The 27,749-nt window shown below is 46.5% G+C and overlaps 1 long non-coding RNA gene across 1 annotated transcript in view; it reads right to left on the bottom strand.

Annotated features, from left to right (window-relative positions):
• LOC138248616 (uncharacterized) overlaps positions 1-27,749 on the bottom strand; it is a 223,506-nt gene that overhangs the window by 86,704 nt on the left and 109,053 nt on the right. Inside the window, exon 4 of the long non-coding RNA XR_011194610.1 lies at positions 23,665-23,841. This is a non-coding gene — a long non-coding RNA (uncharacterized lncRNA). The remainder of the gene's footprint in view (positions 1-23,664; positions 23,842-27,749) is intronic.

Genomic DNA, 27,749 nt, shown 5'->3' with positions numbered 1-27,749 from the left:
GTATCACACAACCACGAATGGTGTTACCACATATACCTTTACTGAGCGTGATTTTACAACACAATTAGTAGTAAAGGTATGCATGGCAAAGGCATGCATGGTAAAGAAGTAGTCGTGGTTCCGACCGCATTGTGAAGCCATGCATGGTTCTGCCATGTGTGGTTCTGCCATACAACCAGTCATGGACAATGAAGGGGCCCCCTGTGGCCCCTTGCACTACCTTTCCGCCAGCCGGAGCCCGCCATGAAAAGGCTCACAGAAAGGGGGGTTGTAATCAGCAGGGCGGCGCTGAGTTTGCGCTGCCATTACTGATTACAAGCCCAACTACCGTCATGCTGTCAGGAACAGTGTTCCCGGCGGAGACGGCGGTCTGACTGCCAAAGTCATAATCTCTCAGTCAGACTGACAAAGCTGCAGCAGTCTGACCACCACAGCGAGTCTGACAGTCTGAAGACCGCCAGACACATAGGCCCTCATTACAACCCTGGCGGACGGTGTTAAAGCGGCGGTAAGACCGCCAACAGGCAGGCAGTAAAAATTTCGCAATTACGACCGTGGCGGAAACCACCAACAAAGACAGCCACTTTAACACTCCGACCGCCACAGTGGTACAAACAGCACGGCGGTCACCGCCAACAGACAGGCGGAAGACAATGTACCGCCCACACTATTATGACAGGCCAATCCGCCACTTTTTCCAGGGCGGATACACAGCGGATAAAAACACGGCGGAAACAGGAATTTTCGAAGGGAAAACGCTCACCTCTACACACTCCACGAGGAATGAGGACACCATGGACCCGGAACTCCAAATTCTACCTGCCATAGTCTTCCTGCTCCTGTACCAGGAGCACGAACGTCGGCGGCGAAGACCACGGTGAGTACTGCACCAACGACACCAGGGAGGGGGAGGTAAAATACAGGGACACACACACGAAACACCCCCACCCCCACCCCACCATCACCCACTACAACACACACACTAATACATATCTATATATTATAGTTACAGCCCCCAAGCCCCCCCGGAAGAATGCAAAGACCAAAGGAAATGATTGTAACCATTGTAATCTATTAAAATACAGTACTATAAAATTTATATACACTATAAACAAATATATACACCAATAATACAAGTCCAGGTATTGCACCATTTATAGTCCGTGGACCACTGGGCCCAAAATGCATGGGCAAGGCCCACACTCGATACCAGATCAAAACAGAGAGAACACTGCAGGGGCATCAGATAGAAATACAACAGGCACCCCAGGGGGAAGGGAAGGGGGGCACCTCAGCCGCATGAGTGCACGACGCCAGATCCACAAGGGGGCTCAATGCCCACTGTTCAATCCTGGGGAGTGCAAAGCCACAGTCTCTCAAGTCTATACAGTGGGTGGTTTGCCCACTGTTCAATCCTGGGCAGTGCAAAGCCACAGTCTCTCAAGTCTCTACAGTGGGTGGTTTGCCCACTGTTCCATCCTGGGGAGTGCAAAGCCACAGTCTCTCAAGTTGATAACAGTCTCCACTGGTTCTGGAGGGGGAATGGTGCCCAGAGTGCTTCATCCTGTGAAGGACAGAGGTAGTGGATGGATCTCTCCACTGGTTCTGGAGGGGGACTGGTGCGCAGAGTGCTTCATCCTGTGAAGGACAGAGGTAGTGGATGGATCTCTCCACTGGTTCTGGAGGGGGACTGGTGCCCAGAGTGCATCACTCACCCCATGACGGTCCCAGTTGTGTCAGTGCTTGAGTTGGCGGTGCCCTGTTCAGCGGTGCTTGATTTGGCAGTGCCCTGTTCAGTGGTGCTTGAGTTGGCGGTGCCCTGTTCAGCGGTGCTTGAGTTGGCGGTGCCCTGTTCACCGGTGCTTGAGTTGGCAGTGCCCTGTTCAGCGGTGCTTGAGTTGGCGGTCCTTCATGGCCCAGCGGGGCTTGTGCTGGCAGTTCTTCATGGCCCAGCTGGGCTTGTGCTGGCAGTCCTTCATGGCCCAGCGGGGCTTGTGCTGCGGTCCTTCATGGCCCAGCGGGGCTTGTGCTGGCGGTCCTTCATGGCTCAGCGGGGCTTGTGCTGGCGGTGACCTCCTGGGCAGCTGGGCTGGGGCTGGCAGGGCCCTCCTGGGCAGCTGGGCTGGCGGTGGCCTCCTGGGCAGCTGGGCTGGGGCTGGCGGTGGCCCTCCTGGGCAGCTGGGCTGGGGCTGGCGGTGGCCTCCTGGGCAGCTGGGCTGGGGCTGGCAGTGGCCTCCTGGGCAGCGGGGATGATGGCGGTCTTCTCCGCCGTGCTGCTCTTCCCAGACTTGCCGGGTTTCTTGTGGCCCTTCCCCACTTTGGGAGGTGTCACAGCTGAGTCCACACTCCCACCGGGACCCCTGGGAGCGGCTTTGGTGGCTGGAGTCTTCCCCCTCTCCCGCCGGGCACTGGCCAACTTCTGATGCTTCACGGGGGGACTGGCTGTGCTGTGGCTCCATGCCACACTGGCTGTCCTGGTGGCCGGTGCACTCCACATACCTGTGACTACAGGCACCACTGGTCCCGGAGATGTTGTGGCTGAGGTGCTAGTTCGGGACCTATGAGATGGACGGGGTGGGGGAGGTGTGGGAAAAAGGTCAAGGCTGGACAGGAAAAGTTTTTTGGACACACTGGGACGGGTAGCTGAAGGGGGTTTAGAAGTGGAGGAAGAGGTGGTGGTGCATGCGCTGGAGGCTGTCGTGAGGTGGATGGCTGTTGGGTGGGTGTGTGCCTGCATTTGTTTATCTTGGGAGGGGGCGTCACAGACACACTGAGAGAAGACACAGGGGACGTGTGAATGGTAGTGGGGTGGTGACTGCACGTGAGCGGGGTGGTGACTGCACGTGAGCGGGGTGTGCTGGTGAGGGACATAGTGGCTGTAGAGGTAGTGCATGCAGGTGTGTGTGTAGACGAGAATGGGAGGGAGGAGGGAGATGACGAGGAGGGGGACACAGTGGAGGCAGTGGATGTTGGTGTGTCTGCATGTGTCTGATGCTTGCGTGAGTGCCTGTGGGATGTGCTTATGTTTGCCTGAGCTTTCCTTGTGTGGTGAGGTGTGTGCAGGCTGGTCTGATGGTGTGCTTGGGATAGGCAGAGGTACAGGGGATTGGGTCTGGGTGGAGGAAGTTGGAGGGGGGAGGCTAGACACAGGGACAATGGCTGCCATCAGTGCTGAGGCCAGAGTTTGAAAAGCTCGGTGAAGGGCCGCCTGACCAGAATGAATGCCCTCCAGGAATGCATTAGTTTGTTGCAACTGCCTTTCTACACCCTGGATGGCATTCAAAATGGTAGACTGCCCAACAGTGAGGGACCTGAGGAGGTCAATGGCCTCCTCACTGAGGGCAGCAGGGGTGACTGGGGCAGGGCCTGAGGTGCCTGGGGCGAAGGTGATGCCCACCCTCCTGGGTGAGCGGGCACGGGGCGAAGACTGAGGGGCTGCTGGGAGGGCGGTGCTGGTAGGGGGGGTGGCGGGTGTACCTTTAGATGCGGGGGCACAGATGTTGCTGCCACCACAAGGGTGCTCCCATCAGAGGACGAGTCTGTGTCGCTGGTCTCAGCTCCTGTCCCCGCCATGGAGCTCCCCTCGCCCTCCGTCCCACTGGTGAATTCAGAGTCCAAAGTGTGGCCCTCCATGGCCATGAGGGATGCAGCTCCCTCGTGCTCCGGTGCCACTGCTCCTCCGCCTGATGATGCTAATGCACACAAGACCAGGGAGACCACAAAAAGGGGGGGGGACAGAATAAAGACATGTTGAGTGCATGGATTACCGCTACCGTTGGTGGACAAGACAAACACAGAAGCCCCCTGCACTACACCGCGCTCTTGGGCTCTACAGTGCAATTCCTGGGAAATGGCCTACATGGCTATGGACGACATCTGCACACATAGATGACACAGGGGAATGAATAGCTGTAGTTGGCACTCTACAGAGGTGGGGTGGGGGCCACAGGGCCATGGCTTACGGAGGGGCCTAGCCTAGTGAACTCACCCTGGCCTAGGGAAACCCACAGCCCTCATCCCCCACCCAGACAACTCCACTGCGCGCAAAGTCAGCTGAATGAGAGTGTACTCACCCCCTTGTGTCTGCTGTGATGCCCTCAAGCGCCCATCCAACTTCGGGTAGGCCACCGCCAGGATCCTGAACATCAGGGGGGTCATGGTTCGATGGGCACCCCTCCCACGTTGGGAGGCCATCCCCAGCTGAGCCTCCGCCATCTTCTTGCTCCAGCAGCAAATGTCCTCCCATCTTTTCCGGCAGTGTGTGCTCCGTCTGTGGTAGACCCCCAGGGTCCGGACGTCCTTGGCGATGGCACTCCAAATATCTTTCTTCTGGTGGGTGCTGACCTACATGAAATGTACAGGGGAAGAAGAGAAGTCATTACCAACTGCACCTTCAAAGTGAGTGGCCCCCATTCCTACCCTTGCCATGTGGCACATGCACCCACCGTCTTTCATGCACGCAGAACTCTGCCCCCTTCCTTCTTACATCCAGCCCTCTCCACACAGGCATAGCCCATACAACATGCTCCCTGTGTACTTACCTGTTTGTCTGGAGGACCGTAGAGTAGCGTATACTGGGGGAGGACCCCATCAATGAGCTTCTCCAACTCCTCCGATGTGAAGGCAGGGGCCCTTTCCCCAGACGCACGAGCCATTGTCTCTTCCAGACTGAGGTCACAGCAGCACTTGCAGTGTAGGTCCTCTCCTGTCGAAGATCAGGTATCGAGTGATTCAACAGATAGAAAATGGCGGTCACGTCCGCGGCGATCACGTCCGCAGCGGTGTGTACCATCACCACTGGCGTACATCGTCATTGGCTCCTGGGACCCATAGGTTCCAATGTTAAACAATGCAGCATTGCGCTGCGGTCTCCCATCGCCTACCGCGACGGTGTACAACGCCAGCTCAGTTACCTCACATCACATTGTCCCACTTTAGAGGTCAGGCAGCTGCCATTTCAGGGGCCCACATGGCCTAATTTCCAACTGCGTCACACATACCTAGGCCTAGTCTCAACACACATACAGGCCACCTTTTGTGTATGATTGGTGTTCTGTGTAAACTGTGGGTACGTACCTCTGAGTTGTTTGACTCTGTGGTCGCTGTTGTCCTTCATAGGCACTGTCCGCTGGGACATGTGAGGAGATGGCGGCATCCTCCGGTATACCGACCGCTGGTGGACCTGTCGACAATGGAGGAAAGACATTTGATAATCACCTACAGGTTTGACGTGCCACAATCCAGGAACTGTGTACCCAGTTGGAGCCAGACCTGATGTCAGCAACCCGCCATCCCACAGGAATCCCCCCTCAAGTGCAGGTGCTGTCAGTGCTCCATTTCCTTGCAAGTGGGTAATTTCAAACAACTGTGGCCATGGCATCAGGATTCCCCAGCCTATGTTTTCCAACGTATTGTCCAGAGTGTTGTCTGCCCTGCTGAAACACATGCGGAGCTACATCGTTTTCCTTCAGGTGGGGGATTTGCCTACAGTGAAAGGTGACTTCTATGCCCTTGGACATATCCCCAACATCATAGGTGCCATTGATGGGACCCATGTGGCTTTGGTCCCCCCTCACAGGAGTGAACAGGTGTACAGAAACCAGAAGAGTTATCATTCCATGAATGTACAGATGGTATGTTTGGCCGACCAGTACATCTCTCATGTGAATGCCATGTTCCCTGGCTCAGCGCATGACGCCTACATCCTGCGGAATAGCAGCATCCATTATGTGATGGGTCAACTTCAGAGGCACCGTGTGTGGCTATTAGATGAGCCCCTGGAAGCAAGACAGTGGGAATGGTTGTCTGGGGTTATCCCTACAGGTTAGTGTGTGTCTAACAGTTGTCCCTCGCCATTTGCAGGTGACTCTGGGTACCCCAACCTGTCATGGCTACTGACCCCAGTGAGGAATCCTAGGACCAGGGCAGAGGAACGCTACAATGTGGCCCATGGGTGAACTAGGAGGGTGATCGAGCGGACCTTCGGCCTCCTGAAGGCCAGGTTCAGGTGCCTCCACATGACAGGTGCATCCCTATTCTACTCACCAAAGAAGGTGTGCCAGATCATCGTGGCCTGCTGTATGCTTCACAACTTGGCTTTGCGACTACAGGTGCCTTTTCTGCAGGAGGATGGTCCAGATGGCGGTGTTGTGGCCGCTGTGGAGCCTGTAGACAGTGATGAGGATGAAGCAGAGGAAGAAGACATGCAGAACAGGGACTCAGTGATCCAGCAATATTTCCAGTGAAACACAGGTGAGAATACATTCCTGCCTACTACATGTACTTTTACACTACTACCTCTCTGTCTGTCGTTTTCACACAGTGTATGGTCACTGAGTTGTCACCTTCTCTTACGGTTTCACAGATGTGGGTCCCAACGTGTGTCATCTGCTTAGATTCCTCATGGACTAGAGCTGTGTGACATAGGTATGTTGACATTACTATTTCAAGAACATTTGGTCACTGTAATTGCAAATACACTATTTCGAAATCACAGACAGACTCCAGATCATTTGTGTTTATTTAAATGCAAAATATTGGCGGGGGAAGTTAAATGGTGAGGGGTGATGGCAGATTTTCTTGGCGGTGGTCTTGGCATCATGCTCTGTCTTGTTCCTGGATCTCAGGGACCGTTTGCGGGGTGGTTCTCCCTCTGCAGAGGGTGGGGTGCTGGTGTGATGGTGCTGTGGCGGGTGTCCTGTCCACTAGCGCCGGCGGAGGTGGTGGGCAGTTCATCGTCCATGCTAGTGTCAGGGGCCCCTTGGAGTGCCACAGTGTCCCTCCTGGTGTTAAGTAGTTCCTTCAGCACCCCTACGATGGTGCCCAGGGTGGAGCTGATGGTTCTGAGTTCCTCCATGAAGCCCATAAACTGTTCCTCCTGAAACTTGGCCAGTACCGTTGCCATCGTCTCCTGGGAGTGGTGGTATGCTCCCATGATGGAGGAGAGAGCCTCGTGGAGAGTGGGTTCCCTTGGCCTGTCCACCCCCTGTCGCACGGCAGCACGCCCAGTTCCCCTGTGTTCCTGGGCCTCTGTCCCCTGGGCCGTGTGCCCACTGCCACTGCCCCCAGGTCCCTGTTGTTGTTGGGGTGGTGGGTTATCCTGGGTTCCCTGTAGTGGTGGACACACAGCTGATTGACGTGTCCTGGGGATGGAGGTATGGGCCCACTGGGTGGGTGCTGTGCTGGTGTTTCCAGAGGGGGGAAGGTCTGTGGTGGCCTGTGCCTGTGTGAGGGGATCCGACTGTCCCGAGGCCCCCGATGGTCCGGGCTGGTCATCTAGGTCCAGTTGGACAGAGCTGCTGTCATCACTGTGGGCCTCTTCTGTGGGTGGAGTGGACATGTCTGGACCCTCCTGTCTGGTGACGTTGGGTAGGGGTCCTGCAGGGGTGGAAAGGCATGATTATTGCATCTGTGTGTGTCATGGTGTGCAATGGGTGGGTGACCGTGTACCCCAGTGCTGGCATTCCTGTGTGGGAGCTTGTGTGATGATGGTTTAGGGGTGTGTATGGCTATGTGCAGTGTGCATGCTTTGGTGATGGGTGTCCATGCTTTGTTGCTGCATGCAGGGCTTGGTGTTGGGATGTGTGGTTTGTGATATTGGTACATTTGTGAGGAGTTGGAGTGATAGGGGTGGGGGCGAGGGTGGGGGTATGCGATAGCATGCAGGTAGGGTGGGGGATGTAATAGTTAAGATTTGACTTACCAGAGTCCATTCCTCCACCTACTCCTGCGAGGCCCTCAGGATGCAGAATCGGTAAGACCTGCTCCTCCCATGTTGTTAGTTGTGGGGGAGGAGGTGGGGGTCCGCTGCCAGTCCGCTGAACTGCTAGGTGGTGTCTTGAGACCACGGAACGCACCTTCCCCCGTAGGTCGTTCCATCTTTTCCTGATGTCCTCCCAATTTCTTGGGTGTTGTCCCACTGCGTTGACCCTGTCCACTGTTCTTCGCCATAGCTCCATCTTCCTTGCAATTGAGGTGTGCTGCACTTGTGCTCCAAAAAGCTGTGGCTCTACCCGGACGATTTCCTCCACCATGACTCTTAGCTCCTCTTCCGAGAACCTGGGGTGTCTTTGCCGTGCCATGGGGTGGTGTAGGTGATGTGTGGGGTGGTGTGTGTGGTGATAAGTGTGGTGATATGTAGTGGTGTGTTGTGTGAGGTGCGTGGAAGTTGTGTGGGTGATGGTGTTATGTGCCTGTGGATGCTGTTGTACTTGCTGGTGGTGTCTCTCTCTGTGCTTTGTTCTCAATTTTTGTTGCAGGGGTTTGTGGGTGATATGGGTGTGTGTTTTATATTGTATTTGGGTGTGTGGGAGTGGTGTGTGTATGTGTATCAGGTGTGTGTATTTTGAATTGTCCAATGTGGCTGTGTGTTGTAAGAGTGTGTGTATTTTGAGCGCGGCGGTGTGTACCGCCAATGGAATACCGCGGTCGAAAGACCGCCGTGTGGATTTGTGTGTCGTGATAGTGTGAGCGTATTTCTGTTAGCGTGACGGAGGAGGATTTGTTTTCGCCAGTTTATCACTGACCTTTGGTGTGGCGGACTTGTGTGGGTGTCTGAATTTTGGCGGGTTCCGAGATGTGGGTCATAATAGCTGTGGTGGAATTTCGCAGCTGCAGCGGTGTGTTGGCGGTCTTCTGCACGGCGGTAAGCGGCTTTTACCGCCAATGTTGTAATGACTGCCATAATGAGGCCAAAAGAGCCGAAAGTGCCTACTGAACATACCGAAGGGCATAAAACCACCAACACTGCCACCAAAATCATTTTTGGCAGTAGGATGTGGCAGATGTGTTTAAGAAGAGTGCAGGGATGTGCTTTGCCTGAGGGGAAACAGCTTTTACCATGCAGCCTTACCACGCACTTAAGTACCATGTAGGTGAGCATTTGTTTCTTTACCTGACAGTACTTTTTACCATGTAGACAAGTATTTTTTATTTATTACGTACTTTTCATTTTATTAAAAAAGGTGATTTTAGGGTTAAGGAATGGGAAGATGTAAAGAGAGGCAAGGGTGATGCTAGGGTTTAGGAATGGGAAAAGGGAGGAAAGAGTGAATTTGAGGTTCAGGGGTGGGTAGAGATGTAGGGAGGTAAGGTGTATTTGGTGTTTAGGAGTGAGTAGAAGTAAAGGGTGGTAAGAGTGACTTTAGAGCCTATAGGTGGGTAGAGGTAAAGTGAGGTAATGGTGATTTTAGGGTTTAGAGGTGGGCATAGGTAAAGGTGATTTTAGGGTTCAGGGGTGTGTTGAGGTAAAGTGAGATAAGGGTGGTTTTAGGGTTGGGTAGAGGTAATGGGAAGTAGGGGGGATTCTAAGGAACAGGAAGGATAGAGCTAGTGGAGGTAAAGGTGGGTTTTAGAGTTTGTGATGGGTAGACGTAAAGGAAGGTAAGGGTGATTATAAGGTTTAGGGGTGGTTAGAGGTAAAGGGAGATAAGGGTAAATTTGGTGTTTGGGGTGAGTAGAAGTGAAGGGTGGTAAGAGTGAACTTAAGGTTTATGGGTAGGTAAAATTAAAGGGAGGTAAGGGTGAATTCAGGGTTCAGGGGTGGGTAAAGATAAAGGGAGATAAGGGTATGTTTCGTGTTAAGCAGTCAGTAGACGTAAAGTGTGACAGGAAAGACTTTAGGGTGTATGGATGAGTTGAGATAAAGGGAGATAAGGGTGATTTTAGGGTTCAGGGGTGGGAAGAGGTAAAGAAGCGTAAGGGAGTTTTAGGGTTTAGAGGCAGGTAGAGGTAAAGGGAGTTAAGGAGTAATTTTAGGGTTCTGAGGTGGACAGAGGTAAAGGGAAGTAACAGGGATTTTGGGGTTCCAGGGTAGGGAGAGGTAAAGGGAAATTTGGGTGATTTGGGGGTTCAACAGTTGGTAAACTTTAAAGGGTTTGGTATGGGTAGAGGTAAAGGAAGGTAAGTGTAATTTTTGGGTTTAGGAGAGGTTAGAGGTAAAGGTGAATTTAGGGCTTAGGGTGGGTACACGTAAAGAGAGATAAGGGTGTATTTAGTGTTTAGGAGTCAGTTGACGTAACACGTGGCAAGAGTGACATTAGGATTTAAGGGTGGGTTGAGGTAAAGTAAGGTAAGGGTGATTTTAGGGTTCAGGGGTGGGAACAGGTAAAGGAAGGTAAGGGTGGTTTAAGGGTTTGGGGTGGGCAGAGGTAAAGGTGATTTTAGAGTTCAGGGATGGGTTGAGGTAAAGCAAGATAAGGGTGATTTTAGGGTTGAGTAGAGCTAATGGGAGGTAGGAGAGGCTTTAAAGTTTGGGATGGGTAGAGGTGAAGGAAGGTAAGTCTCATTATAAGGTTTAGGGGTGGGTAGAGGTAAAGGTGATAGGAGAGTTCAAAGGTGGGTAGAGGTAACGGGAGATAAGGATAAATTAGGGGGCATATCTAAGAGCCCCTAGTGCCATTCTAACAGGACATTAGCATTGTTTTTTGTACGCTAATGTGGCATTAGAAGGCCAAAAACGTGGCGCCATATTTACAAAGTGGCACAGTGCACGCATTGCGCCACTTTGTACCCCTTTGCGCTACATTATGCCTGCGCCAGACATAATGTATCCATAGGGGGCGTTTCCCCGTTAGGGGGCCAAAAAATGGCACAAATAAATCTAAGAGATTTCTTTGGGTCATTTTCTTCGGCACTTTTAACACCTGCTTAGAGCAGGCATTAAAAGGAAGCTTCATTTGGTTACAATGGGCCTTTGGGTGCTTTGCAGGATTAGGGTCAAATGTGTGCAGTGCCACTTTTCTTAAATATGCCCCTAGGTGTTTAGGTGTGAGAGGTAAAAGTGATTTGGGGGATTATGGGTGGGTTGAGGCAAACAGAGGGATCTGTGAATTTAGGGTTCAGGGGTTGGTAGGGGTAAAGATAAGTTAGGGTGATTTTAGGGTTTAAGGGCGAGCAGAAGTAAAGGGAGTAGAGGGAAGGTAAGGTAGAATGTGGGGTTCAGTAGTGGGCAGAGGTAAAGGGATATAAGAGTGATTTTAGAGGTTTACGGGTAGGTAGAAGTAAAGGTGATTTTAGGATTCAGCGGTCTGTAGAAGTAAAGGGATATGTGGGTGATTTTAGGCTTAGTGGGTAGGAGTAAACAGAGGCAAGGGTGATTTTAGGGACCGGAGTCTGTAAAGGTACATGGCGTTAAGGGGGATTTTAGGGAGCGAGACAGGAACATGGTAAAGGGAGGTAATGGTGACTTTGGAGTTCAGGGGTGGGTAGTGGTAAAGGGAAGCGAGGACGATTTTGGGGTTCCATAGTGAGGAGAGGTAAAGGGAGTTAAGGGTGAATTTTGGGTTCAGGGGTGGGTATGGTTAAAGGAGGTATGGGTAATTTTTGTGTTGAGGCAAGGTAGAGGTAAATGTGATTTTAGGTATCAGAGGTGGGTATAGGTAAAGGGAGGTAAGGGTGATTTTAGGGTTTAGGCAGGGTAGAAGTAAATGTGATTTTAGGGTTCACTGTGGGTAGAGGTAAAGGGAGGTAAGGGTGATTTTAGGTTTCGAAGGGTAGAGGTAAAAGGAGGTAAAGGTGTATTTGGTGTTTAGGGGTGAGTAGACATAAAGTGTAATAAGAGTGATTTTAGGGTTTATGGGGGTAGAGATGAAAGGAGGTAAGGGCGATTTTAGGTTTTAAGGGGCAGGTAAAGGTAAAGGGAGGTAAGAGTGATTTTAGGGTTCTGTGGTAGTTAGAGGTCAAGGAAGGTGAGGATGATTCTGGGGTTCCATGGTGGGGAGAAGTAAAGGGAGGTGAGGGTGATATTAGGGTTCAGGGGTGGATGGATTTAAAAAGAGGTAAGGGTGAATTTTGGGTTCAGGGGTAGGTATGGCTAAAGGGAGGTAAGGGTGTAATTGGTGTTTAGGGATGAGTAGACGTAAATGGAATTAAATAATTATTTTAGGGTTTGTGTGTAGGTAGAGGTAAAGTAAGGTAAGGGTGATTTTGGGGTTAATGGGTAGGTAGGGGTAATATATGATAAGGGAGTATTTGATGTTTTGTGGTCAGTAAAGGTAAAGGGAGATAAGGGTGTATTTGGTGTTTAGGGATGAGTAGACGTAAAGGAAGCTAAGAATGATTTTATGATTTCTGGGTAAAGTTAAAGTACGATAAGGGTGATTTTGCGGCTTATGGGTGGGTAAGGTAAAAGGAGGTAAGGGTGATTTTAGAGCTCAGGGGTGGACAGAGCTAAAGGAAGGTAAGGGTGAATTTGGGGTTAAGGGGTGGGCAGAGGAAAGGAAGGTAAGGGTGAATTTGGGGTTAAGGGGTGGGCAGAGGGAAAGGGAGGTAAGGGTGAATTTCGGATCTAGGGGTGGGTAGAGGTAAAGGTGATTATAGGGCTTACTGGTGGGTTGAGATATAGTGAGGTATGGGTGATTTTAGGGTTGGGGAGGAAAAGGTGGTGTTAGGATTCGTGGTAGGTAGAGGTAAAGGGAGGGGAGAGTGGGTCGATTTTAAAGGAGGTAAGGGTGAATTTTAGGGTTAGGGGTGGGTAGAAGGGGTGGGAGGTAAAGATGTATTTGGTGTTTAGGGGTCAGAAGAGTTAAAGGGAAATAAGGGTGTATTTGGTATTTAGGGATGAGTGGATGTAATGGGACGTAAGAATGATTTTATGGTTTCTGGGTGGGTAGAGGTAAAGTAAGGTAAGGGTGATTTTGGGGTTCAGGTGTGGCTAGAGGTAAAGGGAGGTAAGGCTGATTTTAGAGATTTATTGGAGGGTAGAGGTGTGGGTGAATCTGGGGTTCAGGAGTGGATAGAGGTAAAGGGAGCAAATAATGGTTTTAGGGGGTATAGGTACAGGATAGTAAAGATGGATTTGGGGTTCCAGAGTGGGTAGAGGTAAAGGGAGGTAAGGGTGAATTTAGGGTTTAGGGGTTGGTATTGGTAAAGGGGGGTAAAGGATGAAAAGATGTAATGGGCAGTAAGAGTGATTTTGATGGTTTGTGGGTAGGTAAAGGTAAAAGGTAGTAGGGATGATTTTAGGGTTTGGGTGGGCAGAGTTAAAGGGAGGTAAGGGTGAATTTGGGGTTAAGGGGAGGGCAGAGTCAAAGGGAGGTAAGGGTGACTTTAGGGTTTAGGGGTGGGTAGAGGTAAAGGTGATATTAGGGTTTAAAGGTGTGGGTTGAGATTCAGGATCGGGTGGGTAGAGGTGAAGAAGGTAAGGGTGATTATAGCATTCAGGGGACGATAGAGGTAATGTCAGGTAAGGGGGATTTTAGAGTTTTGGGATTGGTAGAGGAAAAACAGGTAAGATTGAAACATAAGCCTTCTGAAAAGACAGCATGTTTGATGATGAATAAAATATCTTGTAAATGATAAAACAGGCAACCAATAAGTGAGTAAATATGACACAGTGACAAATGTTAATTTGGTGTGAATGCTAAGGCTGTCTTAGCTCTACAGAGTTTGTTTTCACACCCACAAGTGACACAAGTGAACTTAGTTCAATGCACCAATGACTGAATGTGAAAGATAGGTTATTGTAGCCCCACAGAACCCCACCCAATACATAGCTGAAGTGGAGTCAATGCTTTTGTGTTACAAACAGTCCCTTCACATGGATGCAGGGATGCCCCAGTAATCTGAAAGACCAATTTTTTTTGCTACAATATCACATGCACACTGAGCTAAGAAAAAGACACTTCAAATAAAAAGCATTTATTTCAACAGTATCATCCTGTTGCTTAGCACATCTAGAATAACCACACAGAATATCATTAAAACAACACAATTACATGTTACCAACAACTAGAATAAAACAAACACCTCTACCATAGTTAAAATGTAATTAAACAACCTAACACTAGGAGACGTGGATTAGCATAACTTTCATCTTGCGTTTTGTAGGGAGAATCAACACACTGCATACCTGTTTACAGCAAAATGCTATAGTTATCAGAGGTCAAGGAGGCAGTGTTACCTGCGAAAGGAAAACATGCAGCACATCAGATCCTCTCCTCCTGGACTTGGCTTGGTATCTGCATAAAGTGGAATTCAGCAGCCTCTCTAGCATTATCTTGTGCGATAATCTGGGGGTGAAGAACCTCTCCTGGAAATTGGCAGCCCTTTTATACTCTATCTGAGTTTGGAATTTCTGACATAGATTTAGGAGTGTCTGAAATACCTTATCTGCATCAAGATGTTAATCTTACATGAAGTCTTGACAACAAATAAGATAAAAAATATATCAGTTCAGGCAGAACTGTTCTTGTTGTTGTTCTTGTCTGACCTTGAAACGGAGATAACAAGGCACTTGTTCCAGACTGATGTCACATCAGGTTTTCTAATCAATGTTATTGTGTGATATGGCACTTTCAAAGGTTATTGAAGGATAAAGACAAACAACATGTGCATCAGAGGCAGATATGTCCATGACTCTGCAAAAATGGAGAAAATTGAGTCTCGGCCTGTTCAAGATGGAGTCAGGCCTTATGGACTTTAAGTCAAATTCTTAAAAACACATGCTGTCTGGCAATATTCTTAAAGGAAGAAAGTAGCTTTATTGCTTCATAATCAGTAAAAGAGGCAAGTTCCGAAAATGTATGTTTGTGGGTTGCCTTTTTTATAATTTACAGGAAGTTTTATTAATAACATATATCCTGTGTTTTGAAAAGGTGTATGTGTCCACGTAGTGTAAAAATTACCTTACATCATAAAGTGATTTATTAATTGTTTGTACGCTTTGCAAAAATAGCTTCACCTTATAATCAAGTTGTCATGCAAGAAACAAAAAAAAGGACCGCTATTCCAGTGCAAGCAACACAGAAGAACACTTATGAAAAAATCAGTCAGTTTTGGCCCACGTTCAAGGAAAGAGACAAACACATGAAGACAACTTAAGCCCACACAAGCTCACCAATGGAAAGCAAGAAGTTAAGCGTGACAATGAAGAAGACCAATGGTAAGTAATGGGCAGGCCCAAAGCCCTTTTTGTTTTGTTTTTTTAAGTAACAAAAGATTTTTGAAAGTGCGCTGTCTCAGGCGATATCTAAAAACACACTTTCGTGTGCAGCATTTTTTTTCTTATTAGACCTAGATGTAATTTGCACTAAAAAATAGTGTAATCTTGAGCTTGACTGTTCCAAATGTTAAGAAAAGGGCTTACCACTGGGGTACCTCAGCACATAAAGGGTTCAAAACTGGGTTAAAAAAAGAAGGGTGGCAACAAAGTGCTTTTGAGGCAAACTGGTTGCCCACAAGTGATTACTAACACCTTATTTACTTTGAGTGCGCTATAGCACAGGCGATATTGTCTTTGTTAGTGCTCTGCTAATGAAGCATGGTTCACAGACAAGTCACAGTGTGGACAACATTTTTATTGGCAGGGCAAGGAGCTTTAAATGCCACTACAAATTGAATCAACACCTGGGAGAGTCGATAAAAGGAAGAATAATTCGAAAATAATTACATTTCACTTGATCATACAAATGGATAAATAGAAGGATAAAAATGAGAGTTGAAAATATTATTCTGTGAAAACATCCTTACTTCTATTATTCTGGAAAACCATAATAAATTCAACAATTTGATGTCACTGCAAACACCCTATTGATGACAAGAACTTTCATACAAGGGTCAACAGTGCTGCTTTAGAGGTTTTTCAGCCCTCATACTAACCATGGCCTGCTACAGACTGTCGAGTGATAATAAATCACAGGGGGAACTGAACGAATAACCAGAGGTCAGCTGAATATAAATAGAACGGAAAATGATATCAGGCATATGTGATCTCTGATGACATATTTGATGTGGGGAGCAGCATTTGACAAGCCTTGCTACTAAAAAGATGCCACAAAAGTGCCCACTGAGAGATATTGGGGGCAGGGACACAGTTTCAATTTCCACTGAATGAAACTTCTTATCACTAAAGACCGCTTAAGAGAAAGTCTGTGCCACTGAAAGAAACAAGGCACCATTTTTGTTGTGTGTACAGTGTGGAACAGAGAAAACAGTATTTGGTCCGAGACAAGCACATCACAACCTGATTTCACTTTGTTTTCCGTGTTTATGTATTTTCTCTACCTTCAGCTGACAAAGATGGAACTATATTAGAGGCAAACTCATTTTGTCCTAATTGTATCATCTGGGTTGCAAAACAGCATACAATTGATTTGCTTTATTTCGGAAAAAATTGGTGTTTATGTCCCATTTACAGGTAGTCATTGGCATCCTCGACACAGTCTTTACACAATGAGATTCGCCTCGTTCCACGGTCAGGATTTACCTAACATATCACTAGCAAAAAAAGTTAAAAAACGATATCAAGTCCCTAGATATTAATTAACCCCTTCCTATATTTCCGGGCAAAGGCTGTCCAATCAGGCAAATCCAAATGCACTTGATGGGAGCGGAGGGTGGAAAGTCGGAACCGTGGTAAGAACGACTATGATTTGGAGTAATAAAGATTGTAGTTAAATAATAGGGGTGTTACTTACTTATCCGTCTTTCTCATGTTAGTCCTTACATATGGAATATGGAGGCAAGCAGGCACTGCGAGACCATAGACGTCAATTCACCAAAATACCAGGGGTAGCGGAAATGACATCACGCGCCCTTGGACCTCCACTTTCACACACATGCACACAATTTCACACTTTCATAGACTCTCTCACATAAACGCGCTGTCACACTAAAGCACGCGCACAACATACACTTAAAAGCATTTTTACTTACCTCAGCTGCCATGGAAGGGCACAGTCCCATCTAATTGTACCCTGCTTGTATTACACGAATAGTGAATAATATGTTATTGAAGAAAACAAAGAGAGCCGAGTCCCAGCTGACGTCCATAAGGAGGAGCAGCCACTATGTACCTGGAACTGATTTTGCCACCTCTGAAGCCAGGGGTCGCAAAGGCAGTGTCAGGTGTCGCAAAGGGCAAGCTGGCGGTCGCAGCTCAGTGCTTAATTAGTGCTTGTTGTTTCCGGTGCTGAGCACCGACACTTATTTTTGAGGGCCTGGGGCTTATTCTTCTGCCAAAAGACACATATGAGAAAGACGGAGGAAGGGGGAAAAACGAAAAACCATACCAAAGGGAGAAAGTAGAAAGCTGGTAGCGTGAGCTGAAGGGGCAAGGAGTGGCTGTATATGGATTGAAGTGCCCCGAGATGGCTTCAGGATTACAACGCCTCAGTATTCTGTGTTCTCACATTTAATGGTAGAAGCTGCGTGTTTAAGAGGAGGGCTTTGGGCACCGGCACGTTTTGATTTACAAATTAAGCACCACCACTAAATGACGTCCATCTGTAACGAGACCACAGGAAAGCAAAAGGGGGACCGAGGATGCCACAGCCTCAGCCCAAGAAGGGCGTCATGAAAAAAATAGAAGTTACCAGTCAGACTAAGGGTCAACTCAAAAACCGTGACAATGAAGGGACATAAAGGTAAGTGCATACAGCAAGACAACTAAAAAGGAAAGTACACTACTGGGAGTCTATTGGAAGTTACCCAAGTGTCAGTCCAACTAAAGAAACCTGGCTGAGGAAAGAAGCGAGCTGGGAAGTGAAGGCCCTCCCGACAGCTGCAGTTATCAGTTGGGACGGCATCATCTGTCACAGTGCAGCAATAAAAACAGGAAGTGTGCTTCCAGTGGTCACCTTCGTGGCATGCTGAGAAGGGAAGCGCCTTACCTAGAGACGGCGGTATGAGATTTTACATTTTTATTTGTTAAGAGATAGGATAGGCAAATCCTGTCTTTTGAATGAGGCAAACCTCATTTTTTAAGGACTAAGACAAGGCAGATGAAGATGTGCAAAAGGCAGTGGACTGCTTTATTTATGAAAATCATTGCTACGAACAAAATACATTGTTGGTACTCACACCCATTGTTCATAATATTGTCATGATGTAAAAATATTTCTATTATATAGTTTAGGGCAACATTTTTCATTACTTCTTCAGAACCCAAGCAGAATTAGTTTACAAAATATTTTTTAACCCATCTTTATTGAAAGTTTTGCTATTTTGACATTGGCAAAATCACAGGAGCAAAATTTGATTGCACCTTCTTATACAGATATGCAGTCATTCAGTGATACTCAAGTATAGTACTATGGAATTCAAAACACAAAGGTGAGTCTGATTCTGTGTGATACAATTGGTGAGAGTAATAAGGTAGTGTGCCAAGGCACGGATCCACTTGCCCTTGACAGTCCTGCGGGTGCCGTGGGGGCGAGAATAAATCAAGTAACACATGCTGCTGAAGGGGAGGTGCGCGAAGGGAGTGTATTATTGCCTGTGTGGTAGGCTTTGGCGGCCTGGGTTCGTCGTTAGGGTCGCTTTGGAACGTGAGCAGTAGTTCATCGCAGATGGCTGCTATTGGGCGCTTTTGTAGACCCTGAACTCTCTCCAGGTGTAGTGCCATGGACGATAAAGCGATTGGCCTCTCCCCTGCCTTCGGATGTTAATAGAGCACTAGTAGGGAGCTGTCAATGTGGTTGAGGTCCTGGCATCCCGTGGATCGGGTACAGGCCATGCATACCTCATCCCAGAAGGAGCAGGAGACAGGGCAATCCCAAAACATGCAAATAGTAATGGTAAGAGTGGACACCCCTAGGGTGTACCACGACTTACCAGAAATGGATCAGATATCACTTGGTCAATTTTCACTCTGGCCTGTCAGCTCCGTGAGTAGGATTTTGATCAGCTGCAACATCCTGTCACCAAGGCCCATTGTTTGTAGGACCACAAACATGTACTCCCAGTCCAGTGAATCAAAAGACTTTTCAAAGTCCAGGAGCAGGCAGACAGAGTAAGGCCGGAGTAAGGCCTGAGTGACAGTGACCAATTTGAAATTGGTGCTAACTGCGATTGTTTTGTGACCACATTCATAATCACAAAACAATCATACATCACACTGCGACTCGCAATTAGCAAGGGAACGCACGTTCCTAACTGCGAGATTCAAACCCTTTTTGCGATTCGGTAAAGAAATTACTGAATTGCAAAATTGGTTTTGTGGATCGCAAAATGCTTTTTTATTGTTGCAAACAGCAGAATTTGGCAGGATTCTGCAAATCGGGCCATTTGCAATCAGAAAAAAGCTTTGTCATGTGACCCATAGATTTGCTGGGCATGACTCCATTTTGGTAGTGGTGGACCAGCCTGGGCATGCATTCCAACAATCTTTTTGTCAATATTTTTCTGAAAATATAACTTCAAGAGGGTCCCATCCTGCTTTTTGGGAGTAAGACCAGCAGTGCCTTGAGCAAGAATGGTGGTAGGAATCCGGAAAGTTTACAAAATGGTTTTGGCCTGTTTCTGCCTGCATCAATGAAAGTTTCTGTGACATGGCTCCATGTGCCCACAGATAAATAAATGCACAAGGCTTACATGATAAGTTCTGCATAGAAGATGGGTCTGTTCCCAGTTAAGTTCTCACCAGCATGGATGAAGGTGTTTCATGAAATCACATAATGTGCTCACACCAAGAGCGAACCGCTAAATCCGCTCCATTCTTAGACAACCGGTGGCGCAAATTTGGGTCGTGCTTGTAGCCCAAATTCAATTTCAATTTCAACAGGCAGATTTCAGCTGTTTCACAAAATAATTTCGCCCAACTCTAGTTGCCACCAGGTGTTGATTGGTCTTTTAATGCCCATGTTAGTGATGTGGATTTTCTTCAGATAACTGATTAGTTAAGAGTTGATGTGCTGTTTTCTATATAATATGGGCATCTTTTAGGTAACAAGCAATGGCAATTCCTCCTTTACAAAACTGAGATGTTAAAGAAAGTAACTCAATGGAGAATTTTACATTTCACTTATTTAAGGCATAAACAGAAAATATTGTGACCTTTTCTTCCCTTAGATGTTTCAGGATACCAATAATTTCTCTCTCCCATGACTTCTTATTGTATTTAGCGGAAAATGTAGTTGTGTGCAAATTAAGACTGTAACCGACTTTCATTTATTTGTAAATGAAGAAAAATATAGTATGAACGTTCCTGATTTTAGAATTATATGTTCTATAGAGCGTGGGTCAGATACAAGGGCCAGGTTGGTCCATCTGAAGACTTACCTTCACATGACCATTGCAAAGAGTTCAGTTTGTGATGGTGAAGTCCACTAGGAGGAGGCTTTCCTCCTCGCGGAGTAGAGCCAGAGTGACAGGGCTTCTTTGAGAAATCTGTGCAGCATATGGATATTAAGGGACATAGATCTGATGGGCATGAATCCATTTTGGTCGTGGTGGACTTGCCTGGGCACGTGGGCTTTGCCTTCGCCTTCGTCACAGGCTGTTGTTGCAGTGGTGCAAAGTGCATGTCTCGTGTTGCCGGTCATCACAAATGGTCGCACAGAGAGAAAGTCTCACCGGAGCTTCATGTATGACAACTGTCGTGGACAACAGAGTTTTGGAGTGAAAGTGTCTGTTTGCATTTGCTTGGAGCCGAAACGTCAGGATTTTCACCTTTTCTTCTTGAAGGATATTCCACTGATGCCAGCCAAGGATCAGGCACCTGAGAGTGTAGGGCCACCTCTTGGGGATCAGGGCTCACTCCAGCAGAGGCCAGCTGCAGGGCTCAGACAGGTCCAGTTGCAACTGGTCAGTTACAGGAAGGCCTATAAAATCTGTTGTGTCCCTGTAGCTCACACAGGAAATCAGCCAACTGACACTTGGTGTCACTCCGGATAACCTGGGAAGAAGGCAAAGGAGGTCTAGCCTTCCTTCTTCAGAGAGCAAAGCAATTTTTCAAGCAGCAAGACGGTCCTTCTTCTGAATCTTCCACAGGTCCAGGAGTGTTCTGATAAGTGGCTGAGGAGGTCCAATATTTTTACCTGGCGTTGACCTTTATGTTTGGAAAAACCCTGTCTTACCTCCACAACTGGGTCTAGAAAGTTTTTCCTCTTCGCCTGGTCAAGGCTCCAAACTGCCTAGGGTGACAAAAAGCAGGGCAGGTCTGGTGTCAGATTCCTTTGTGTGTGCTGTAGGCAAAGCCCTTTGAAGTTGGAGGGGGGCTGCCTACAGCCTCTCCCCATTCATCTTGCCAGGAGGCCTATCCAGTCCACACCTTAGCTCCCTCTGTGTCACTGTCTGGAAACAATACACAAAACCCCAACAGCAGAGCCATTCACAATCAAGTGACCCAGGACACTGGCAGAAGGCAGGGTTGGTTAGGCAGGAAAATAACCACTTTCTAACTGTGGCACATTTAGAACTATGACTTAAAATCCGACTTTCCCATTAAAAATATAATTTTAAATTACAATTTGTTTGAGTGCAAACAGCATATCTCTAACTGTTCCCAATCTAAAGTTAGTGGTTATCAAATGTAAAAATGTAATCCAGCATTAGTCAATGGGGGAGATAGGCCTAACAACAGAGGTAAACAACTTTGCCTGATTTTCACTGCCAGGACATGTAGAACTTGAGAACACATGTCTTACACTTTAAATACTTTGCATCCAACCCTACAGACATTTAGGGCCTACTTCAGGGATGACATACACATGTTAGAAAGGAAGGTGTGAGCTTGATCAGAGATTTATTTTGCCAGGCCTAAATGGCATTTTAAATCTGCACTACAGGCTGCAGTGGCAAGCCTGTGACATGTTTTTAAAGTGTTATTTCAGTCAACCAATCAATCAATCAATAATTTTTATAGAACGCAACTACTCACCCATAGGAGTCTCAAGGCACCGAGGGGTAGTTCTTCTGTGCTTCAGCCAAAGAGTCAGGTTTTAAGGTCCTTTCTGAATTAAGGCAATGATGGTGACTGCTTGAGGTGAAGAGGCAAAGCGTTACAGCTCTTTGCTGTGAGGTAGGCGAAGGATCATCCTCCAGCTGAGGTCTTTTGTATGTGGGGTACAGTGGCTAGTGCCTGTTGAGCAGAGTGGAGAGGTCTGGCGGGGGGGGAAGTGATGCAGTGGTTGGGGTAGGTGGGTCGTAGATCGTGGGGCACCTCGTATGCTTGGACGAGGAGTTTAAAGCTGATCCTCTTCTCAACGGGGAGCCAGTGGAGGTCCCTTAGGTGTCTGGTGATGTGTTTGTGGTGGGGGACGTCCAGGATAAGTCTGGCAGAGGCGTTTTGGATGTGCTGCAGTTTCTTTAGGTTCTTTTAGGTGGTGCCAGCATAGAGGGCATTGCCATAGTCAAATCTGCTGGTGACCAAGGCGTGGGTTTCGGTTTTGTGGCAGTCGTTTGGGATCCATTTGTAGATCTTCCGGAGATGTCGGAGTGTGTGAAAACAGGAGGATGCAACCGAGTTGCCTTGGCTGGTCATGGTAAGCGATGAATGCAGGATGAAGCCGAGGTTGCGTGCGTGATTTGGTGGGGTGAGGGGGTTGCAGAGGGAAGCAGGCCACCAGGAGTCGTCCCAGGCTGATGTGGAGAGTCCCAGGATGAGGATCTTGGTCTTGTCAGACTTTAGCTTGAGGCAGCTGTTCTTCATCCAGGCGGTGGCAGCTTCCATCCCATTGTGAAAATTCTTCCTGGCTGTTGTGGGGTTTTTGGTCAGTGAGATGATCAGATGTGTGTCATTGACATAGGAGACAATGTTTATCCATGGTTCCTGACAATGGATGTGAGCGGGCCATGACAATGTTGAAGAGTGTGGGGCTCAGAGAGGAGCCCTGTGGAACTCCGCATCTGATCTCTGTAAGTTTTGACAGGTATGGCGGGAGTCTGACTCTCTGTGTTCTGTCGGTCAGGAAGGAGCATATCCATTGTAGGGTCTTTCTGCAGATGCCAGCTGCATGGAGTCTGGAGCAGAGGGTGTCATGCAAGACTGTGTCGAAGGTGGCTGATAGGTCCATTAGGATGAGGGCTGCTGTTTGGCCTCAGTCGAGGAGCGAGCTGATGTCATCTGTGGCGACGAGGAGGGCGGTCTCCGTGCTGTGGTTGCTCCTGAAACCTGATTAGGAGATGACCAGGATATTGTTGTCCTCAATGTGTTTGCGGAGCTGCGCGTTGATTGCCTTTTCGATGACCTTGGGTGGGAAAGGCAACAGAAAAAAGGGGGGTAGTTCTTGAGGTCCAGGGGGTCAACTGTGGGTTTCTTCTGCAGGGTGGCTTTCCTCGTGGACCTGATGATGTGGTGGTGGGATTTGATGGTGGATTTGAAGGCCGCAAGGTCTTTTGGGGACTTGCTGGTTCTCCATGTTTTTTCTAGCCGTCTGCAGGTGCACCTGGAGTCCTGGAGTGCAATGAGCGCTGCAGGCCGAGAGGTAGTATTTCATTCACAGGCTCTGGGTACATGTAGTACCATTTACTAAGAACTTACAAGTAAATTACATATGCCAATTAGAAGAGGTCAGTTTTACCACGTCTGAAGAGGAAAGCACATGCACTTTCGCGCTGGTAAGCAGTGATAAAGTGCACAAGCAGTCCTAAAGCCAGCAAAAAGGAATTCAGGAAACCGGGGGAGTGAAGGCAAAACATTTGGGTGAATATCACACCAAGGATGCTAGGTCTAACACCACCCCTGAGCTTTAAAATCCCATTAGTAACCCCCTATGCACTACCTATTTCTAAACCCTAAAAAATCATTACTACCTCTAAAAGTGCCCCACTGCACATATGCCATACCATCCCTGAACCTCAAACATATTTCTACCTGTGAATAAACTTAAATCATTTAAAACTATATTATAATCGTTTTTGATACCTGGGAGTTCTGTACATAAGCAAGGAAAATTAGTGTTAAAGTGCCAGTGGCAAACAATAAACATAAAAAAACGTAAAAACCTGGTTAAAATGAAGAGGCACATCCTCATCTTTGCAAAGTGATTCCATTATCGTTGTCGTTTTTGATGGGCCAAAATGCGTGTGGAATTTGTTTCCATCGAATGGTTCTTCGCACAATAAAATCACCACTTCTTACGTATGCAGACTGTGATTATGAGTTGTTGTTCTATGTACTCACTGAAAAAAATAGAGGGACGTTATAGGTAGGAAATATAATTTTTAAGTAAACGTAGAAATTTACTAAAAAAATAAAGATTATAGGGACGTTATGGTTAGGGTCTGATTTTACACATACAAAACCACATAAAGTCACCAGTTAAGGTTATCGGAACTAACTATAACTTACACCCTCGCAATGCACTGCTTATGACCTCACATATTACATCACTCATGATATGGTTAGTAACAAAACCAATGACATCTCAAATGACATCACTGATGACATCATCCAGTGAGTGTGTTTCGTAAAATGTTCTGAGACTTCAAGATATATACTAAGCTACTGCATAAGTTAAATTACTATTCATTCTGTACTAAAGAGTGATGCTATTTCTAGCATATGTCATCTGATCTATTATTCAGTTTTTAAAGTGGGTGTACTATTATCAATGAATTAGCCTCTACACTGTCATATATCCCCTTGACTTTATGACTTTAATTACTTTTCAGCCGTGCTGTGTCATGATATCAGCGTTTCTGAATACTTTCCTCAGGAGATGATACTCGAATACAGGTATAGGTGTACCGTTCTCTTAGATGCGGCAAGTGTTATCACGTCAATTGTCCATCAGCCACATGGTGCCATGACACCACTAGTTTATAGTTAGATGTTTTACTTTGGTTATTAGTGTTTAGAGTAGAGATTCAGAAGAGACAGTGCTATCGACTGAGAACTGTCTCTTTATTGATAAGTGAGTGTAGTAGTTGATAAGCACACAGTGAGCTCTGTGCTGTACACCTCTCACCTGTGTAGTTTTCTCATTTTTTGAAAAATTAAATGGTATTTTATGGAGTATACTAAAGTTTACTTTGCTGGATGATGTCATTAGCGATATCATCAGTGATGCCACTGACCATGTCATGAGTGATGTATAATGTGAGGTCATAAACGGTGCATTGCGGGGTGAAAGTTATAGTTAGCCAGATAACTACAACTGCTGAATGTCCATAGTTTTGTGTGTGTGAAATCTGAGCCTAACTATAATGTCCCGGTAACCTTTGTTTTTTGCAGTCAATTTGTATGGTTTTTAATGCTATTTCTTAACTACAACACCCCTGTAACCTTTAGTGTTTTAGTGAATTTCACAGTTTTTTAAATATAAATTGTACTACAGTTTCACCTATAAGTTCTATTTACTAATATGCATTTTTACAAGTTTATAAATACATTCTGGTAACACATTTATTCTATTGTTATATATTTCAAATGTAACAATTACCAAATCAACATAAGGTAACTTATGTAAATGTTTTATAAATGCAGTGTAGCAAGTCTTTCTCTTTTTTGTATTCATTTTATGGATCTGCGGATTAAATACTAGAAGCAAGTGAGTAGCTACATAAGTGGTTATGTCACTGTGAAACAGGCTGTGTAGTGGCTGTACAGATGGGTGACTGGGTGTGCGAGCGGTTGAGTGGATATGGGAGTGAGTCTATTAGTGCCTCTGTGGGTGTGTCACTGGATACGTGAGTAGCTGTGTGGATATGTTACTGGGTGTGCTAGTGACTGTATAGATGTCTAAATGAATATGTAAGTGGATGTATGGATTGGTAACTGGCTGTGTTAGTGGGCATGTGGGTATGTAACTGTGCAAGTGGCTCTGATAATGGTAGATACAAAAGTGCTGGGTGGGGGTGTGAGTGGATGTGTAAGTGCCTCTTCTTGGGTGTGTGTGAGTGACTGTATAGTTTTGTAACTAAGTATGTAAGTGGCTGTATGGATTGGTGACCTGGTGTATAACTGGGTGTCTAGGCGTGTAACTGTGTGTGTAACTGATGTGTGAGTGTTGGGTACATGAATGGCTGTATATTTGTTTGAGTGGGTATGACAGTGCCTGCGCGGGTATGTCAAGGACTATGCAAGTGGATGATAGGTGAGTAAATGGGTGTGTGAATGGTTTTATGGGTGTGTGACAGTGTGTCAGTCAATGTCTTCCTATATGAGTGTGGGGTACATAAGTGTTTTTGTGGAAGTGTAACTGTATGTGTATGTGCCTGCCTGTGTGAGTGGGTGAAAATTACATACTGTAAGCAAGCACCCACATCTTATTTCAAAACATTCATTTGTGCTGGCTTAATAAAATAACTATATTTCAGTATAGCAATTCTCCTTCCTCCTTTGCTGCTCACTATATGCTTACTTAATGTTATCATCTACTTTCCCTTCTATTTTGTGTTTTACTATAGTGTCTAGAAGCTACACATTTTCTTTCAGCTTATATACACTTATAGATTTGTTAAATATAGTTTTTATAGTACAACCTAATTAACATACCTGTAAAATATATTTGTTTTGTTCAACTTTTATTTGAATATCTATTAACATCTGTTTTCCACTGCAAATATCAAATTAGAATTTTAGCAATCCTCCTTCACTCTTAGTAGAAGAACCAATAATGGCTACCCTTCCCACTGTGCTCCCACACTCCTGTACTTAGCAAATCAGAAACATTATTTCATCTTTTATTTTTTGCCATACCACTTCTACATGGTCACTATTCTTAACCCTTTCCATGTTTTCTGTGAAGAAGCCCAAATTGGTAGGGTTTTTTTGAGAATCCACAGATCCCCATGGAGCTCAGCATACCCCGTGTAGTCTGCGCAACAGCCCTTAAAAGCATTTAACAATCTGTTATCAATGCTTTTCATTTATGTTTATTTTGTAAAATATTTGAAAATACAAGACATACACCTTTACTGAGCAATTTCTAAACACCAGTCTGCTTTCTGCTTTTCAGTTTCACACTGCAGTTTCTTATGTTCCCTTCCCCCCACACTCTTTTAGCTCCATTTCTGTAGTAACCATGTTCCCAATAGTCTCTCCCTACCAGTAGGTCAAAAGTTCACAAGACCTTCTCTCAACAGCATACTAGCTTCACATTAACTGTAGCAATTGTGGTTGATTGAGTTGAATTCCAGGCATATCCCAAACTGCATACATTTCTTTTATTTTTCCAAAGCCAATCACAGAGTTAATTACTTTTTTTCTTAAAACAACTACCTAATTTTAGTTCTGTGGACATCTCCACCATTCAATGAATTATGTTCTGGTATATTTCACTTGCTGTCCTCCATTTTAACTGCTTTTCATCTTCAAAACTGCCTCATTCTGCTGAAGACTTCTGTGTGCTACTCCTGCTTGTCTTCTTCAAAATGGTCAAAGATTCTGTACTGTGGGCCATTGACACGGTCTGCACATCGCTTCCCACCTTGAAGAACTTGAAGGAGCACCGGGTCTTCTGCTGGTTCTAGACTGACCAAGATTAGGGCGACCCTTTCTAGTAGCCACGATGCTGCTTACCAGGAAACGTCAAAGCAGAACATACCCTCCAGAAGGAGTCCCAGAGGAAAAAAAACAAAATGTGGGAAAAATCTCTACACAGGAACTCCTGATAGAGAGGAAAAGAGATAATAAAAAAAAAGGAATAAATGGAATAATCCCTTGCCAAGAGCAAAAGGAACTGGAGAAAAACACGAAGAAACAGGAGCGAGGCTCACCACCAAGCGGAAGTGTTTGCAACGCAAATAAGACCAGAACTGAAAGGCTTATATACCAGGAGACAGGAAGTGACAAACAGGAAGAAAGAGCGACACCATCTTGGATTGGGAAGGCCACATAGGAAAGAATAGGAAAAAAGTAGCAGTATAAAAAGAAAAAGAAAAAAAGCATGCTGGGAAAAAAAGACACCAAGAAGAAGACAACATGGACACCAGATCAAGGAAAGAAGTAAAAGTGGAAGACAAGAAGAAGAAAAAAGTAAGAAAGAAGAGGATTCCCCAAGGTAAGGAAGGGAAAGTGTATCAGGTAGGCAGGCTGGAAAAGCGGCGTGACTGGGAGCACGAAATGTGCTTTCTGGGCCCTGCTG

Source organism: Pleurodeles waltl, chromosome 8 (genome assembly GCF_031143425.1).
Source record: "Pleurodeles waltl isolate 20211129_DDA chromosome 8, aPleWal1.hap1.20221129, whole genome shotgun sequence".
Taxonomy (NCBI): Eukaryota; Metazoa; Chordata; class Amphibia; order Caudata; family Salamandridae; genus Pleurodeles; species Pleurodeles waltl.
This window is presented reverse-complemented; position numbering and strand designations above follow the sequence as displayed.